Source organism: Mesoplodon densirostris, chromosome 3 (genome assembly GCF_025265405.1).
Source record: "Mesoplodon densirostris isolate mMesDen1 chromosome 3, mMesDen1 primary haplotype, whole genome shotgun sequence".
Taxonomy (NCBI): domain Eukaryota; kingdom Metazoa; phylum Chordata; class Mammalia; order Artiodactyla; family Ziphiidae; genus Mesoplodon; species Mesoplodon densirostris.
Genome location: NC_082663.1, coordinates 41,062,533 through 41,068,532, shown reverse-complemented (window position 1 = coordinate 41,068,532; position 6,000 = coordinate 41,062,533).

Sequence of the window (6,000 nt, the reverse complement as noted above, 5' to 3'; positions counted from 1 at the left end):
AAAAGACATCCGATATGAACTTGCTTAATTTCCATTCCCTCCACTTGATTTGATTTGATTTGATTCCAGTGTGTTCCAACTTCCTCCTCAGTGCTTCGGGTTCATGACAGGTTAGAAAGTATTCTCTCAGACGATTTTACTTCCAAATATTAGCTATGGGCAAGAGACAATAGCGCTTTATTAACCAAACTGCATACATATTTGAGTTTAAAAATATGTAATATGTAATGTGAAGTGATACTCTTTGTGGTTAAGTATATGTTTGAAAGGATATGCTTAAGGCTATATAGTGTAACATTTTAGCAAAAGACTGAAAATGATCAGATATCCATGTGTAAAGCACTGGTTGTACATATTAAGGTAAATCCACAACATAAAATATGTGAAACTGTAAAAAGGACCAGGGAATATATCCAAGTACTAATGTGAAATGATCTTGAGGATGGACTTTAGATGAAAAAATAAAAGTTAAGATAAAATATATGACTAAGGAAGGAGAGAAATATTAATATTGATAGGCATTTCATTACTTTCATTTTCAAAATAGAACAATGAAAGAATACATTAAAATGTAATAAAATTATTGCTTATAGGAGGGAGAGAGGGATACAGAGCAGATGAATAAAGACCTCTGTGTACACAGCTTGTTATTTTTTTCTTTTGGAATCTTTTATATTTTATGTAATTTTATAAAATTAAAGACCGAAAATAAAAGCAATCTTTAAAAATTGAAAGCCAGCTTAAATAAATGAGCTTAATTGTATACCAAGTTGTCAAAACCACAAAGTAAAAGAATTACTTCAAACTATTTTAAATGCTCAATATGAAACTTTACACTCTAGTGAGCTATAAGGACAAATAGAGCCCAAAACAAAAATTAAAAACCCTTCCTTAGGGAATTCCCTGGTGGTCCAGTGTTTAGGATTCCACACTTCCACTGCAGGGGCACAGGTTGGATCCCTGGTTGGGGAGCTAAGATCCCCCAAGCTGCATGGCACAGCAAGAAAAAAAAAAAAGACAAAAAAAGCCCTTTCTTAAGCTTCATTTAGGTAATCTTATTGTTAGTATGTTGATTTAAAACTATCATAGGTAGACTATAGAATAAAGACTATATAAATTATGTAAATGTAACTAGAAACCAATATTTTCAGTGTAAAATAATGGAAACACTATAAAAAATATCATATTCTTTTTTCTCTGTCACCGTTGATTATTTATTATAGTCTTTTGTCTGAATTAGTGTTGAAATAACTAATAATAAACTTCTAATTCTTATAAAATGTTTTGCATTTATTTAGAAATAAAAAACTGTATATAGATACATATATAGTTAAAATGTAATTATACATATATATAATATATTTTACAGGGTTTTTTTGTTAAAGATGCAAATTTCTTTATTCTATCTACCACAAGTTCTGAAGGTGCTGAGACGGAAATAAGTAAGTAGAGTAAGTTAAAAATCAAAATAAATTAAAAAAGACGTTGGCGAAAGCACATCCATACTGTTATTAATCTATAGACTTTCCCCCCTTTTTAAAACTTAGGAATATTATTCAGCTATAAAAAATAATACAATTTTGCCATTTGCGACAACACGGATAAAACTTCAGGGCATTATGCTAAGAGAAATAAGTCAGAGAAAGACAAATAGAGTGTGATCGCACTTATATGTGGAATCTGAAAACAAAAACAAAAACAAACTCATAGATACAGAGAACAGATTGGTGGTTGCCAGAGGCGGAGAGTGGAGAGTTGGTGAAATGGGTGAAGGGGGTCAAAAGGTACAAATCTACTTATAAATACATAAGTCATGGAGATGTAATATACAGCATGGCAACTCTAGTTAATAATACTGTATTGTGTATTTGAAAATTGCTAAGAGAGTAAATCTTAAAAGTTCTCATCACAAAAAATATTTGTAACTGTATATGGTGACAGATGTTAACTAGACTTATTGTGATCATTTTGCCGTATATACAAATATCAAACCATTATGTTTTATACCTGAAAATAATATAATGTATGTCAATTATACTTCAAACAAAACCTTAGTCATATACTCTTATAATCAAAATTAACTTTGGGTGAACTTCCTAATTTGCTGCATTTTGGAGGATCACTCCTCCTGACTCATTGATTTCAGGTTGCAGGTGGTATATACTACTGAGTGTTTTCACCTCCAGTCTTACATGAGTTATCATTCTCTAATTCACCATATAGACTTTATTTTAGTATCTTGTGTTAGAAAGTGAATCAGAGGTGGATTTACATTTTGAGCTTATGTTTAGGATTTGGAATTAACTACAGAACAGGTCTGGGCGAAACTCCCACTTGCTTATTGCTCCAACACCTGAGGGCAATCTTAGAATCAGTATCCAAGGAATGGATGTTGAATAAAGAAACACTGATTAACAACATTTTAAACGATTTAAAATATTATTTTCTTTACCTGGCAATTATCAAGTATATTAATTAATCAAGCAGCAAAAGAAATTCTAAGTCAGTACTACCCAGTATGTATATTATGCAAACCACAAGTGCAAGCCACATATGTAATTTTAAATCTTCTTGAAGCCCCATTAAAAAAAAAAAAGAAGTAGAAGCCAACAGGTAAAATTAGTTTTAACAACATATTTTATTTAGCTTACTACATGCAAAATATTATCATTTCTATGTGTATTCCATATAAAATATTGAGGTATTTTACACTTTTTGAAAATACTAAATCTTCACTCAGTGTGTATTTTATACTTCTGGCACTTCTCAATTCAGATTAGATGCATTTCAAGTACTGAATAGCCAGATACACAGTGGCTACTCTGTTGGACAGAGAAGTCTAAAGTATAAATCAGATTGTAGTAAAACATAGCCAAACTATGATATAACCAATGCAATAAAAAAAGTTTAAATTAGTATATATAGTGAAAAATAAGCTCTAGTGAAAAAGATCCAAGTAGTCTTTATTTTTCAGATCAGTCAAATTGACTATTTGGGTAGTTATAGAAGCACTAAGAAATGATTCTCTTTCCTCTGTTTGTCACAGTTGATTATTTAGTAAAATCATTGGTCTGAATTAATGTGAAATGAGTAATAATGAACTTCCTTTGATTCTTATAAAATTGCTTGCATTTTATATATTTTATTAAGAGTATGAAGCCTATAAAATATTTAAAATAGAGATGGTTCTATGAAGCCTATGGAAAAGAGAGAGGAAAACCTAAGCTGAATTGATGAAATGAGGCTTCTTAATCCTTAAGTGACTAGCTTAAATTTACTTGCTGAAAAAAAGCATAGCAGGAGTTAGCATAACAACAGCTAGCAGGTCCTGAGTGGTTGGTTACCGGGTGCCATTGAATCCCTAGAGCGCTCTGTAAGTTGGGTACAGTCACTGCCCTCCTCATTTTACCAGGGTGGATACTAAGAATGATTAAGTAATTTGCACAATGCTATACAGGCAAAATACTGCTTCTGGAACTTGGGCCCTAACCATAATGACACTATTTCACCTTAAAATTAGGTTGTATGAAATAATTTGGTGTCTAAACCCGAAGTTCTCATTCAAACCTGTCACTTACACCAGTACACATCAATACAAACCAAAATTTCCATTGTGCTTGGGTGATATGGAGAACATCATATCTATAAATTACTATTTGAAATATTAAAAATATCACTCTGATATTTTTGACTTTGCCATTACAGTGCAGTCAGCAAATTGGATGTAACTCATTTACAACAGGGCATTTCTTCATAATTCAATTGGGAATCCTGATTATAATTTTTCTGTTCACTTAAGTGGAAGTGTTCTTTCCCCTGCTTTCTATCAGCCCAAATATTCTAATTGCTGTGTTAATTTTTGGCTAACTGTTCTTGAGATCAGGGTGAAGTGTTGAGCTTTTAAGTCTGGAAGCATTTGTCTTGGAGCTGCTACCATGGAAATCAAACCATAAGCCAGCTGAAGGTATATATGGAAGCATGGGAGAAAAGCAGACCCCTACTGGGATAAGGTAGAACAGACACATAGAAACAGCTAGGACTAACTCCTGTAATAAGATTTTCTTACATTCTTACTTTCCCTCATTATCTGTGTTTCCAAAAAGCCTTTTTCATGGATACACAGCCTAGAGAATAAATTAAAAAGAGTATCTAATATCTATCACCAGCTCTTGAGACTGTCATTTCTGTTGTGTGGACTCAACTGCAAGCCCTTAATGGACCGCCTCCTCCTCCTGCGGTGATCTTGCTTCCATGATCACGGGAGAATTCTTTCTCACTAGCGTCATAGAATTGGACTGCTTTTCTCTTTTAGTTTGTGAGCAGTTGACTTCTTGAAGGTTTTGAGTTCTTTCTCAGCATTTAACAGAGGAAGGATCTGTAGACATCAGCAGGCCACTCCTTAAGCCTGCCTGGTACAGCCTGAGGCATCCTTTGTTCTCAAACTCCCCTTCCCTCACTGGAACATGGTGGAGGACTTGGCTGTCACCAGGAGGTCCCTCTCCCGTCTGCTGGAGCAGACAGCTGAGAACTGGCATTTCAAGAACTAATGCTTTTCTCTGATTACTTGCCTGTGTGGGAGAGTGTGTAATGTGACCTTCATTTCCGTTTGCAGCTCACATAGCGTCTTATGCCACAGATGAGTGGTGCATGGGATCATTGGGTTCTGTCAGCCTATACTCTTCCAGCTCTGCCCCATCTTCATAGCATCCTAATCCTAAAAGAGCATATTCCCTTAGGACCTATCTCCTAGTCACACGCAAGCCTATAGAACACCCAACACAGACACTGAAATGTTAATGAATTCCTATCTTTTGTTATTATGAATGTGAATGAATCAAAGAACAATGATATAGTAATATGTCGTCTGTTAACTTTTGGAATATATTGTAGTTTATAAATTCTCTAGAGAGAATGTTAGAGAAGAGAGGTCACTTTGAGTTCAGAGTAGTTGAGGAAGTCACGCCCTCCATCTAGTAGCCCCTTTTCTAGTATCCATAGCATCATGATACCACCCAGCAGACTGAGAACTGCTGGATAAAGACTCCTGCTCTTTAGCATACCAGTGACTAATTCCATATCTCTGCTTTTTTCCAACTATCAATATAAGTGTTTTCAGTCAACCATAGTACTTATTATTTAAGTGGTAAATGATACCTTTACAATTCTAAGTTTTATAATTTATCCTACTTGTCATAATCCACATTTACAGATGATTTAAACAACAATCAGCAACAAGTTCTTCAGAATATGAGCTTGTATTCTGCCTTTTAAAATAAGTAGATGGATATGTACTCATTTGTGCAAATGCCACTTGTTCCCCTCTGCTGCCATTTCTGTGACAGCAGCATGCAGGACTGTTCTTTAAGTGATTATATTCTGATGGGAAAGCAGCCAAACAAAAACTGTCAGCTATTTCATATACTTTCTAAAGCTATTTCGAAATACAGATTAACATTTAATGCGAAGATCTGTAAATATGGGTGAGTAATGTGCTATAAACATTCATTTTATTTTCTTAGCTTCTCTAAGCTTCTGGCAAAATAGACTGAATTTGCCCACTGAATCATTTTTTGTTAGGTTATGTGGCTTTATGGCATTGATATGTGGATTGAATCATAATAAATTGAAATACCTAATAATTAAAATAAACAAAGGAAAAGGGCATAGAAGAAGGACAATGACCACCCCCCCCCCGCCCATTTTTATTATCAGTTGGAAGAGTTACATTTTAGGTAAATTCTTTCTTAATTTATGAACTCAGACAAGATTTTCTATTGGAAAAAAAAAATAGCCTGCTCATCACTCAGGGTCTTAAAGGTCTCATAGCTCAACTTCTGACAACACTATTGTCAACTGGAGAGTGCCTTGTCTTTGTTCTTTTTGGATGTGGCAGAGGCAAGTTTCTGACAGAGACAAGTTTCAATGTTCTATTGTCATTTTGGCCTTTCAATGGGTGTAATTTATAAATAGCAAATCATTAATATGCTGAGTAGTTTAAAG